We start from the raw sequence: 13,805 nt of genomic DNA on the forward strand, positions 1-13,805 counted from the left end.
TTCAGCAAATATGTTTGCTATGCTTTTGTGTGCAAAGAGGCATTATTTTCATTCGAGGACGTGCCTTCCTCTTTGCCTCCTGCTGTCACTAACATTTTGCAGGAGTTCGCTGACGTCTTTCCACAAGACGTGCCACCGGGATTACCGCCTATTCGAGGGATTAAACATCAGATTGACTTAATTCCCGGTGCTTCACTGCCAAACCGTGCACCATACCATACCAATCCAGAGGAGACGAAGGAGATTATGCGTCAAGTACAAGAGCTTCTCGACAAAGGTTATATACGCGAATCCGTTAGTCCTTGTGCTGTTCCTATTATTCTAGTGCCAAAAAAGGATGGTACATCACGTATGTGTGTTGATTGTAGAGGCATTAATAATATTACTATTCGTTATCGTCATCCTATTCCTAGGCTCGATGATATGCTTGATGAATTGAGTGGCTCTGCAATATTCTCCAAAGTTGATTTGCGTAGTGGATACCATCAAATTCGTATGAAATTGGGAGATGAATGGAAAACGGCATTTAAAACTAAGTTTGGATTATATGACTGGTTAGTCATGCCTTTTGGGTTAACTAATGCACCTAGTACTTTCATGAGATTAATGAACGAAGTTTTACGTGTTTTCATTGGACGATTTGTGGTAGTTTACTTTGATGACATATTGATTTATAGCAGATCTTTGGAAGAACATTTGGAACATTTACGTGCTATTTTTATTGCTCTACGTGATGCACGTTTGTTTGGTAACCTTGGGAAGTGCACCTTTTGCACCGACCGAGTATCTTTTCTTGGCTATGTTGTTACTCCACAGGGAATTGAAGTTGATAAAGCCAAGATTGAAGCTATTGAGAGTTGGCCGCAGCCCAAAACGGTCACACAAGTGAGGAGTTTTCTTGGCCTCGCTGGATTCTGTAGGCATTTTGTGAGAGATTTCAGCACCATTGTTGCACCTCTCAATGAGCTTACAAAGAAAGATGTGCCTTTTCTTTGGGGTACCGCATAGGAAGAAGCCTTCTCGGTATTGAAAGATAAGTTGACACATGCTCCTTTACTCCAACTTCCTGATTTTAATAAGACTTTTGAGCTTGAATGTGATGCTAGTGGAATTGGATTAGGCGGTGTGTTATTACAAGATGGCAAACCTGTTGCATACTTTTCTGAAAAATTGAGTGGGCCTAGTCTGAATTATTCTACTTATGATAAAGAATTATATGCTCTTGTTTGGACTTTAGAAACATGGCAACATTATTTATGGCCCAAAGAATTTGTTATACATTCTGATCATGAATCTTTGAAACATATTAAAAGTCAAGCTAAACTGAATCGTAGACATGCTAAATGGGTTGAATTCATTGAGACTTTCCCTTATGTCATTAAACACAAGAAGGGAAAAGAAAATGTTATTGCTGATGCATTGTCTCGTCGCTATACTATGCTTTCACAACTTGACTTCAAAATATTTGGTTTGGAGACCATCAAAGATCAATATGTGCATGATGCTGATTTTAAAGATGTAATGCAGAATTGTAAAGAAGGAAGAATGTGGAACAAGTTTGTTGTTAACGATGGATTGGTGTTTCGTGCTAACAAGCTATGCATTCCAGCTAGCTCCGTTCGTATTTTGTTGTTGCAGGAGGCGCATGGAGGAGGATTAATGGGACACTTTGGCGTGAAGAAGACGGAGGACGTACTTGCTACACATTTCTTTTGGCCAAAGATGAGACGGGATGTTGAGCGTTTTATTGCTCGCTGCACTACATGTCAAAAAGCTAAGTCACGACTCAATCCTCATGGTTTATATATGCCTTTGCCTGTACCTAGTGTTCCTTGGGAGGATATATCTATGGACTTTGTTTTAGGTTTACCTCGAACAAAGAAGGGGAGGGATAGCATATTTGTTGTCGTGGATAGATTCTCGAAAATGGCACACTTTATACCATGTCATAAAAGCGATGATGTTGTTAGTGTTGCTGATTTGTTCTTTCGTGAAATTATTCGCTTGCATGGTGTGCCAAATACTATGATACTCAATTTCTTAGCCACTTTTGGAGATGTTTATGGGCTAAGTTGGGGACTAAACTGCTTTTTAGTACTACTTGTCACCCCCAAACTGATGGACAAACTGAAGTAGTCAATAGAACGTTGTCTACTATGCTTAGGGCTGTTTTGAAGAATAATAAGAAAATGTGGGAGGAATGCTTGCCTCATATTGAATTTGCTTATAATCGTTCATTGCATTCTACTACTAAGATGTGCCCTTTTGAAGTTGTGTATGGTTTCCTACCTCGTGCACCTATTGATTTGTTGGCTCTTCCATCTTCTGAGAAGGTTAATTTTGATGCTAAACAACGTGCTGAATTTATTTTAAAAATGCATGAGTTAACTAAGGAAAGCATTGAGCGTATGAATGCTAAATATAAACTTGCTGGAGATAAGGGTAGAAAACATGTTGTGTTTGCACCTGGAGATCTTGTTTGCTTACATTTTCGTAAGGATAGATTTCCTGATTTGCGCAAATTAAAGTTAATGCCACGTGCTGATGGTCCCTTTAAGGTGTTAGAGAAAATAAATGATAATGCATATAAACTTGAGCTGCCTGCAGATTTTGGGGTTAGTCCCACTTTTAACATTGCAGATTTGAAGCCTTATTTGGGTGAGGAAGATGAACTTCCGTCGAGGACGACTTCATTTCAAGAAGGGGAGGATGATGAGGACATCAATACAATTGTTACACCCACAGCCCCTGCTGCTATACATACTGGACCAATTACTAGAGCTCGTGCACGCCAACTAAATTACCAGGTACTTTCGTTTCTTGGTAATGATTCTAATGTTCATGAGAATATGATGCTGCCTAAATTGGATACATTTGTTTTGCTTACAAATGAAGGGCCTAGCTTGGAGAAGGATGAACATTGGAGCAAGAACAAGCATGGAGATGATGGCATGCGCAAGGGGAACAAGAACGGGGTTACAAGTGATGATTTCAGGACTTTGAAGCCACCATAATGGGTGCATGAAGCCTTGGACGAAATATACAAGATGCCACTTCATAAATTTCGTCCCGAGGCTATTTTAGGTGTTGCGTCACCTTATTATTGGGCCAGGCCCATGTAATTTCGAAATACATAAGTATAGGCTATTTTTAGAGTCCGTATGTGTGGGGAAACAAGAGATAGGGATGGTTTCGGACCCCTCCACCAAGGGCCACGAAATTCCCCCCTCTTCCTCCATATATACAGCCCTTAGGGCATCATTTAGACTTTGGGATTTGTTTAGTTAAAAGTTAGCCATTGCAACTTCGTGTACTTCGTTTGTGTCCAACGACCAGACCAAGATCGCTTACGGATCCCCATCTTTATCAAAACTTCATATATACTCGCAATATTCAGATTGCTTTTATCATATTCTTTCTTGTTCTTCGATTGCTTGCAGGAATAGACCTTCGTGGTCAGGTTGACCGTGCTTCCGGCGTCGTCAATAACCTCAGGAGATTGGTTTAGCGATTGCTAAGGCGCAACGTCGTGCATGTTTGTAGTCGGATCGTCAAAGTCGTCTCCACCAAATCGATAGTTATCATCTCATCGAAAGATCGGGACACCCCGCCTCTATCATCACCCGAGGACACAAATGTGATTTTTCAACCAACTTTGGTGCACGGGAGCATGTGCTTGTAGTTCAAATTTGAATTATGCAAATTAAATGACCAAAAACTCAATTAATGTGTAAATAAGGCCAAGCGAAGACAGAATAATTTCAAAATTTAACAGGGCACTCATGTAGTTCTATGTTGCCTTTGTAAATAAACTCAAGGAGGACAGCGTATATCTTTTCACACTCAAAGGTGGCACGTTCCCTCTCAGAACCATGAGCCTTCTTGAGAGAAGCTTCGGTTTGCAAGAAGCTTATACAAAAATATGTTCCTATTCGGCCAATTTTTTTACCACAGCATGGTAGTACCATGACATGACACCCATGCCAAGTTTCATGATTTTCAGACGTGTTTTGGATTTACAAGAATTTTAAAACCCAGTTTCTCAATGTTCTCGGTCGAGCCACGATGCCCAGATGTTTGAATTTTATTCTCACTTCTTGCATGGGACCTAGAAATTCACCCGAGGACACAAATGTGATTTTTCAACCAACTTTGGTGCACGAGAGCATGTGCTTGTAGTTCAAATTTGACTTATGCACATGAAATGGCCAGAAACTCAATTAATGTATAAAAACGACAAACAAACCCGGAATAATTCCAAAAATTAACAGGGCACTCATGTAGTTCTATGTTGCCTTTGTGAAGAAATGCAGGGGGCAGCGTATATAGTTTCACACTCAAAGGTGGCATGTTCCCTCTTAGAACCACGAGCTTCCAAATTGGCCCAATTTTTTACCACAATATCTTAGTGCCATGACATGACACCATGCCAAGTTTCATGATTTCCAGGCAAGTTTTGGATTTACATGAATTTAAAATCTAAGTTTCTCGATGTTCTCGGCCGAGTCACGACGCCCAGATGTTTGAATTTCGTTCTCATTTCTTCCATGGGACCTACAAATTCAACCAAGGACACACATGTGATTTTTCAACCAACTTTGGTGCACCGGAGCATGTGCATGCAGTTCATATTTAGATTATGCACATTAAAAGTCCAGAAACTCAATTAATGTATAAAAAGGCCAAACGAACCCGAAATAATTCCAAAATTTAACAGGGCACTCATATAGTTCTATGTTGCCTCTATAAAGAAAATCAGGGGTGAGGCAGCGTATATCGTTTCACACACAAAGGTGACACGTTCCCTCTCGGAACCACGAGGCTTGTTCAGAGAATCTCCGGTTTTGCAAGAAGCTTATACCAAAACTTGTCCCAATTCAGCCAAAAATTATACACATGAAAACAGGGTTTAGATTATCCCGAACATCTCGCTACCTAGACCAAAAATGTACTATGATTTGAATTCAACATAAAATGGATACAGATATTTGAATTGGAGAGCGTATGGTACATGTAGTTCATAGTGAAATATGATTATTGCTATATGCATGTTTTTTGTTATCAAGATAATATTTAAATTATTGTATAACTTGACAACCATCGTATTCAAATAAGGAAAATAGATTCAAATTTAGTCCATATGGTAGACGACAATATATATGTTCACATGGTGGAGTAAAATGTTCATATATGATGGAAGATCAAAATGTACGACTACATCAATTATAAACCGCAAGGTCACCTAACAATATATTTGAATTCAACATAACATGGATTCAAAAATTGAAATTCGAGATCCTGGCATTTGTAATCATATAAAAAGGGGCATTACTCTTTCTTTTGGTGGGAATTGATTTGTTTTTTGTTGTTGTTGAGGGAAGTGCGAATCGATTTAGTACTGTGCAGGGTAATCTTGTTCTCCCGATTTTTTTTACATTTTTCTTGTAGTTTTTTCAACGGCATCTATAGCAATATAGTAAAAGGGGACATGACTCTCTTGTGTCTTGTATGAATTGTTCTTTTTACATGTTAAGTTTGTTCTGCCGAACAAGGAATCCGCATCTTGTTATCCCGAAATTTTCAAGCTCGAGTATCTTTTGTCTCACCTGCTTTGAAACTCCCGCCTCTTCAACCCGCGCCGCGCCTTGTTATCCCGAAATTTCGACGCGCGCGAGAACTCCCTCCTCGTCCGAAATCGGTCCCACAGCCCAGACACGCGAAATCCCCCTTCTAACCCTCAGATGGAAATGAAGCTCCATGTCGCGGTGCCAAAACTGGTGGGGGTACGCTGGTAACTGATAGAGGCAAAGGTGTCCCGTCTTTCGATGAGATGATGGATATCGCTTTGGTGGAAGTCGACTTTGACGATCCGACTACGAACGTGCGAGGACGTCGCGCCTTAGCAATCGCTAAACCAACTCCGAGAGGTTATTGACCACGCCGGAGCACGATCAACCTAACCACGAGGGTCTGTTTCCTGTGAGCAAACGAAGAACAAGCAAGAAACTAAGATTGCAATCTGGATATTGCGAATATAAGATGAAAGCTTTATTGATCAAGGTGGGGTTCTATGACACCTTTGTCTGGTCGTTGAACACAAACGAAGTACGCGAAGTTGCAGCTACGGCGAACTTTAATCTAAACAAAACCCAAAGTCTAAACGGTACCCTAAGGGCTGTATATATGGAGGAAGAGAGGGGGAATTTCATGGCCCTTGGTGGAGGGGTCCGAAATCAACCCTATCTCTGGTTTCCCCACACATACGGACTCTAAAAATAGCCTATACTTATGTATTTCGAAATTACATGGGCCTGGCCCAATAAAAAGGTGATGCAGCACCTATAATAGCCTCGGGACGAAGTTTATGAAGTGGCATCTTGTATATTTCGTCCAAGGCTTCATGCACCCATTATGGTGGCTTCAAAGTCCTAAAATCATCACTTGTAACTCCGTTCTTGTTCCCCTTGCGCATAGCATCATCTCCATGCTTGTTCTTGCTCCAATGTTCATCCTTCTCCAAGCTAGGCCCTTCATTTGTAAGCAAAACAAATGTACCCAATTTAGGAAGCATCATATTCTCATGAACATTAGAATCATTACCAAGAAACGAAAGTACCTGATAATTTAATTGGCGTGGGCGAGCTCTAGTAATTGGTCCCATATATGTAGAAGTAGGGGTTGTGGGTATAACAATGGTATTGATGTCCTCATCATCCTCCCCTTCTTGAAATGAAGTCGTCCTCGACGGAAGCTCATCTTCCTCACGCAAATAAGGCTTCAAATCTGCAATGTTAAAAGTGGGACTAACCCCAAAATCTGCAGGCAGCTCAAGTTTATATGCATTATCATTTATTTTCTCTAACACCTTAAAGGGACCATCAGCACGTGGCATTAGCTTTCATTTGCGCAAATCAGGAAATCTATCCTTACGCAAATGTAACCAAACAAGATCTCCAGGTGCAAACACAACATGTTTTCTACCCTTATCTCCAGCAAGTTTATATTTAGCATTCATACGCTCAATGTTTTACTTAGTTAACTCATGCATTTTTAAAATCAATTCAGCATGTTGTTTAGCATCAAAATTAACCTTCTCCGAAGATGGAAGAGGCAACAAATCAATAGGTGCACGAGGTAGGAAACCATACACAACTTCAAAAGGGCACATCTTAGTAGTAGAATGCAATGAACGATTATAAGCAAATTCAATATGAGGCAAGCATTCCTCCCACATTTTCTTATTATTCTTCAAAACAGCCCTAAGCATAGTAGACAACGTTCTATTGACTACTTCAGTTTGTCCATCAGTTTGGGGGTGACAAGTAGTACTAAAAAGCAGTTTAGTCCCCAACTTAGCCCATAAACATCTCCAAAAGTGGTAAGAAATTTAGTATCACGATCTGAAACAATAGTATTTGGCACACCATGCAAGCGAATAATTTCACGAAAGAACAAATCAGCAACATTAATAGCATCATCGCTTTTATGACAAGCTATAAAATGTGCCATTTTCGAGAATCTATCCACGACAACAAATATGCTATCACTCCCCTTCTTTGTTCGAGGTAAACCTAAAACAAAGTCCATAGATATATCCTCCCAAGGAACACTAGGTACAGGCAAAGGCATATATAAACCATGAGGATTGAGTCGTGACTTAGCTTTTTGACATGTAGTGCATCGAGTAATAAAACGCTCAACATCCCGTCTCATCTTTGGCCAAAAGAAATGTGTAGCAAGTACGTCCTCCGTCTTTTTCACGCCAAAGTGTCCCATTAATCCTCCTCCATGCGCCTCCTGCAACAACAAAAGACGAACGGAGCTAGCTGGAATGCATAGCTTGTTAGCACGAAACACAAATCCATCGTTAACGACAAACTTGTTCCACATTCTACCTTCTTTACAATTCTGCATTACATCTTTAAAATCAGCATCATGCACATATTGATCTTTGATGGTCTCCAAACCAAATATTTTGAAGTCAAGTTGTGAAAGCATAGTATAGCGACGAGACAATGCATCAGCAATAACATTTTCTTTTCCCTTCTTGTGTTTAATGACATAAGGGAAAGTCTCAATAAATTCAACCCATTTAGCATGTCTAGGATTCAGTTTAGCTTGACTTTTAATATGTTTCAAAGATTCATGATCAGAATGTATAACAAATTCTTTGGGCCATAAATAATGTTGCCATGTTTCTAAAGTCCGAACAAGAGCATATAATTCTTTATCATAAGTAGAATAATTCAGACTAGGCCCACTCAATTTTTCAGAAAAGTATGCAACAGGTTTGCCATCTTGTAATAACACACCTCCTAATCCAATTCCACTAGCATCACATTCAAGCTCAAAAGTCTTATTAAAATCAGGAAGTTGGAGTAAAGGAGCATGTGTCAACTTATCTTTCAATACCGAGAAGGCTTCTTCCTGTGCGGTACCCCAAAGAAAAGACACATCTTTCTTTGTAAGCTCATTGAGAGGTGCAGCAATGGTGCTGAAATCTCTCACAAAACGCCTATAGAATCCAGCGAGGCCAAGAAAACTCCTCACTTGTGTGACCGTTTTGGGCTGCGGCCAACTCTCAATAGCTTCAATCTTGGCTTTATCAACTTCAATTCCCTGTGGAGTAACAACATAGCCAAGAAAAGATACTCGGTCGGTGCAAAAGGTGCACTTCCCAGGTTACCAAACAAACGTGCATCACGTAGAGCAATAAAAACAGCACGTAAATGTTCCAAATGTTCTTCCAAAGATCTGCTATAAATCAATATGTCATCAAAGTAAACTACCACAAATCGTCCAATGAAAGCACGTAAAACTTCGTTCATTAATCTCATGAAAGTACTAGGTGCATTAGTTAACCCAAAAGGCATGACTAACCACTCATATAATCCAAACTTAGTTTTAAATTCTGTTTTCCATTCATCTCCCAATTTCATACGAATTTGATGGTATCCACTATGCAAATAAACTTTGGAGAATATTGTAGAGCCACTCAATTCATCAAGCATATCATCTAGCCTAGGAATAGGATGACGATAACGAATAGTAATATTATTAATGCCTCTACAATCAACACACATACGTGATGTACCATCCTTTTTCGGCACTAGAATAATAGGAACAGCACAAGGACTAAGGGATTCGCGTATATAACCTTTGTCGAGAAGCTCTTGTACTTGACGCATAATCTCCTTCGTCTCCTCTGGATTGGTACGGTATGGTGCATGGTTTGGCAGTGAAGCACCGGGAATTAAGTCAATTTGATGCTCAATCCCTCGAATAGGCGGTAATCCCGGTGGCACGTCTTGTGGAAAGACGTCAGCGAACTCCTACAAAATGTTAGTGACAGCAGGAGGCAAAGAGGAAGGCATGTCCTCGAATGAAAATAATGCCTTTTGCACACAAAAGCATAGCAAACAGATTTGCTGAAATCTAGCTCATCAATATCAGATTTGCTGGCAAATAAACATGCACTTTTCAATTTAATTTCAAAAGCAACACTAGATGGTTTATTATTAGGCTTCATTTGTTGCTCAAATTCTTTTGCCACAATCTGATTTTTACTCTTATTCTTCTCCTGTTTTGCTTTATTAGCTCTATTAATATCATCTTTCAAAATGGAATCGGGAGTCATAGGAAGCAAAGTAATATTTTTATCCTTATAAACAAGAGTATAGTGATTGTTTCTACCATGATGTACAGAATTTTTATCAAATTGCCATGGTCTACCAAGTAATAAGGAACATGCTTGCATAGGTACCACATCACAATCAACATAATCAGCATATGTAGAGATACTAAAATGCACACGAACAGTACATGTTACCTTAACCTTGCCGCTGTTGTTGAACCATTGGATGTAGTAAGGATGTGGATGTGGTCTTGTGGTGAGAGAAAGCTTCTCCACCATCTCCATGCTAGCCAAGTTGTTGCAGCTCCCTCCGTCTATGATGACGCGCACAGAATGTTCCTTCACAACTCCCTTGGTATGGAACAAATTGTGCCTCTGATTTTGCTCAGCTTGTGTGACCTGCACACTCAAAACACGTTGAGCAACTAAACATTCATACCTGTCAGCATCTTCAGGAGCCATGTATTGCGTCTCATGATCAGAATCATCTCCACCATGTTCTTCACGTGTAATAAGAGCCAAAGTCTCCTCATCATAGTCACTAGCGGACTCATATCCACCATCCGCGGTAGCAATCATCACACGCGGAGATTTGCATTCTCTCGCATAATGACCTCCTCCCTTACAACGACGACAAATAATATCACTTGTATGCCCTGTTGATGCTATGGAAGAAGAAGAACGCTGTGCAGGCCCCGCAGGTGCGCTCTTGGCAGATAATGGTGGTTGTGCCTGTTTTCTTGTATCACGGCTGGAGGTGGCACCTGATGGAGGTGCTGGTGCAGTTGAAGTAGAAGATGCACGCGGTGTCCATGATGAAGGTCGGCCTGCAGAAAAGTTAGATCGCGCCAATGCTTGTCGATCCTGCACTTCACGTTCAGCTTTACAAGCAAGATGGAATAAACGAGTGATATTAGTATACTCCTTATACTCTAGAATGGTCTGAATCTCTCTATTTAATCTACCCGTAAAACGTGCAAGCATAGCTTCATTCTCCTCAACAATACCACATCTAATCATGCCAGTTTGTAATTCCTGATAATATTCTTCTACAGAATTTTTTCCTTGTCTTAAGCGCTGTAATTTTTGAAGCAATTCACGTTGATAATATGGTGGAACCCAGCGAGTATGCATAGCAGTTTTCAAAGCAACCCAAGTAGTTGGAATAGGATATAATCTACAATGTTCAGACCACCATACACATGCAAAACTAGTGAAAGCACAAACAGCAGCGGCAACCCGTCTCTCCTCGGGATATTGTAAACATGTAAATCGTTGTTCAGTTTCTAACTCCCAAGTAAGATATATATCAGGAACATATCTACCCTCGAAAGGTGGAATATTCAATTTCAGTTTAGGAAGATGGTCATGATCTCGTACCTGAGGGAAAGCCCTACCATTGTGATTATTTGCATGTGGATGACCTGGTGGTTGTGGTGCAGGTGGTTGCACGTAGTTCTGATTTTGAGCAACCTCATCCTCGTAATCTCCCACATAATCATCCTCCTCCGCATCAGCAGCAGGAGCCACAGAAGTATCAACAGCAGCACCAACAGTTTGGCCAAACGCAAGAGGAACACGGCTCACTCGGCGGAGGTCTGTTTCGCGACGTGGAGGTAGTCGTTGTTGTTGTTGTTGGAGAGGTGCGTTAGGTGCAGCGGGTGGTGGTGGTGGAAGACGCGCGAGCAATTCATTAAACTTGTTATCGAGCTTTGTTTCGAACGTCTTCTCCATGCCATCTATCTTCTCCATGGCCTCTTCAAATCTGTTTAGCACATCTTGCACCTGTCCACTCATCATTTGCTGAAATTTATCATGCAAATCCTTATTCGTCATGTTCTCCCAGTCAGTCTCGTCGGCTTGTGATCCTGGCATGGTTAGCAGCAATAGAAACACACAAGAATATGATCCTACAGACTACTAACAAGAGGTGGTGGTGGGTGTCACAAATCCGTCAAGCAAATCTCAAATTCTTACCAGTTCTTACCCAGCAGCAGGCGGTGATCGGCAACCGTTGTAGTCAAAAACTCTCAAAGCTTGGATAGAGCGATTACCAGGGAGAGTCAACCGCACGACATAGATGTATGTGGAGCTGGGAAGGCTTATAATATGGTAGCAAAAAGGGTCAGCAATAATCAATTGAGAGATGCAAAGTTGAATAAACGATCAACGACGGTACTGTGCTGGTCCTAGGCTAGACTGTGCTAGAGACGCGAGCCTAGAACACCAACAAAATCACGGCGCGGCACGTAAACAAGGGAAAAGCACACTCTGGAATTTTTTTCGCTCTTTTTTTTGCGCTCTTTTTTTTTGCGCTGCTTTTTTTTGCGAAAAATCACTATAATGGCGAGTGTCTCAAAACTCTTCCTAGCTCAAACTGACAGGATGGGCACGAAATTTTTTTGACCAATTTTTTTTTTGACTGCCCGGACCCAAAAACTGGAAATGGGTCAAAAAAAAACTTCCTATAATGGCACCTGTCTCAAAACACTCAGAAACACCTAAAAATAGGATAGCCAGAAATTTTTTCGAAAAATGCGTTTTCGAAAAATTTTGGGCCTAAACGGAGCGTGGTTTCCGGACTCTTTTTTTTCGAAACCTACTCCGGCAAGGAAACACAAATCGGAATCTAGATGGATCTCGAAAACAAACCTAATATGACAAGAACTCGGATTGGTGGTGGATATATGTTGGTAGATGGCAGCGGTGGTGGTATATGACAGCGGTGGTGGTATATGCATACGGATTCGAAACGGTGGCGGATAAGCGGTTGTGGTAGATGGCAGGGGCGATGATGATGGTGCGGCGGCGGCGTGACAACTTATGACCAGAACTCGAAACTCTAAAAGACTAGACTCTAAGACCAGCAACTAGACACAACGATGCAACCGCAAATTCAACAAAGCAAAACCCTAAAAAGATTATGCAAAGGCTCAGATTGGTTTGGATATGATGAACTAACCCTAATTTTTTTTGTGGCTTTTTCGTGGACTGTAGGTATGAAGAACAGACTCGATCTAAACTATGAAAAACTGTAAAATCTCACCGAACAACCTGGAAATCTGATACCACTTGATAGAGGCAAAGGTGTCCCGTCTTTCGATGAGATGATGGATATCGCTTAGGTGGAAGTCGACTTTGACGATCCGACTACGAACGTGCGAGGACGTCGCGCCTTAGCAATCACTAAACCAACTCCGAGAGGTTATTGACCATGCCGGAGCACGATCAACCTGACCACGAGGGTCTGTTTCCTGCGAGCAAACGAAGAACAAGCAAGAAACTAAGATTGCAATCTGGATATTGCGAATATAAGATGAAAGCTTTATTGATCAAGGTGGGGTTCTGTGACGCCTTTGTCTGGTCGTTGAACACAAACGAAGTACGCGAAGTTGCTGCTATGGCGAACTTTAATCTAAACAAAACCCAAAGTCTAAACGGTGCCCTAAGGGCTGTATATATGGAGGAAGAGAGGGGGAATTTCGTGGCCCTTGGTGGAGGGGTCCGAAATCAACCCTATCTCTGGTTTTCCCACACATACGGACTCTAAAAATAGCCTATACTTATGTATTTCGAAATTACATGGGCCTGGCCCAATAAAAAGGTGACGCAGCACCTATAATAGCCTCGGGACGAAGTTTATGAAGTGGCATCTTGTATATTTCGTCCAAGGCTTCATGCACCCATTATGGTGGCTTCAAAGTCCTAAAATCATCACTTGTAACTCCATTCGTGTTCCCCTTGCGCATAGCATCATCTCCATGCTTGTTCTTGCTCCAATGTTCATCCTTCTCCAAGCTAGGCCCTTCATTTGTAAGCAAAACAAATGTATCCAATTTAGGCAGCATCATATTCTCATGAACATTAGAATCATTACCAAGAAACAAAAGTACCTGATAATTTAATTGGCGTGCGCGAGCTCTAGTAATTGGTCCCGTATATGTAGCAGTAGGGGCTGTGGGTGTAACAATGGTATTGATGTCCTCATCATCCTCCCCTTCTTGAAATGAAGTCGTCCTCGACGGAAGCTCATCTTCCTCACCCAAATAAGGCTTCAAATCTGCAATGTTAAAAGTGGGACTAACCCCAAAATCTGCAGGCAGCTCAAGTTTATATGCATTATCATTTATTTTCTCTAACACCTTAAAGGGGCCATCAGCACGTGGCATTA

This window comes from Triticum dicoccoides, chromosome 4B (assembly GCF_002162155.2).
Source record: "Triticum dicoccoides isolate Atlit2015 ecotype Zavitan chromosome 4B, WEW_v2.0, whole genome shotgun sequence".
Lineage (NCBI taxonomy): Eukaryota > Viridiplantae > Streptophyta > Magnoliopsida > Poales > Poaceae > Triticum > Triticum dicoccoides.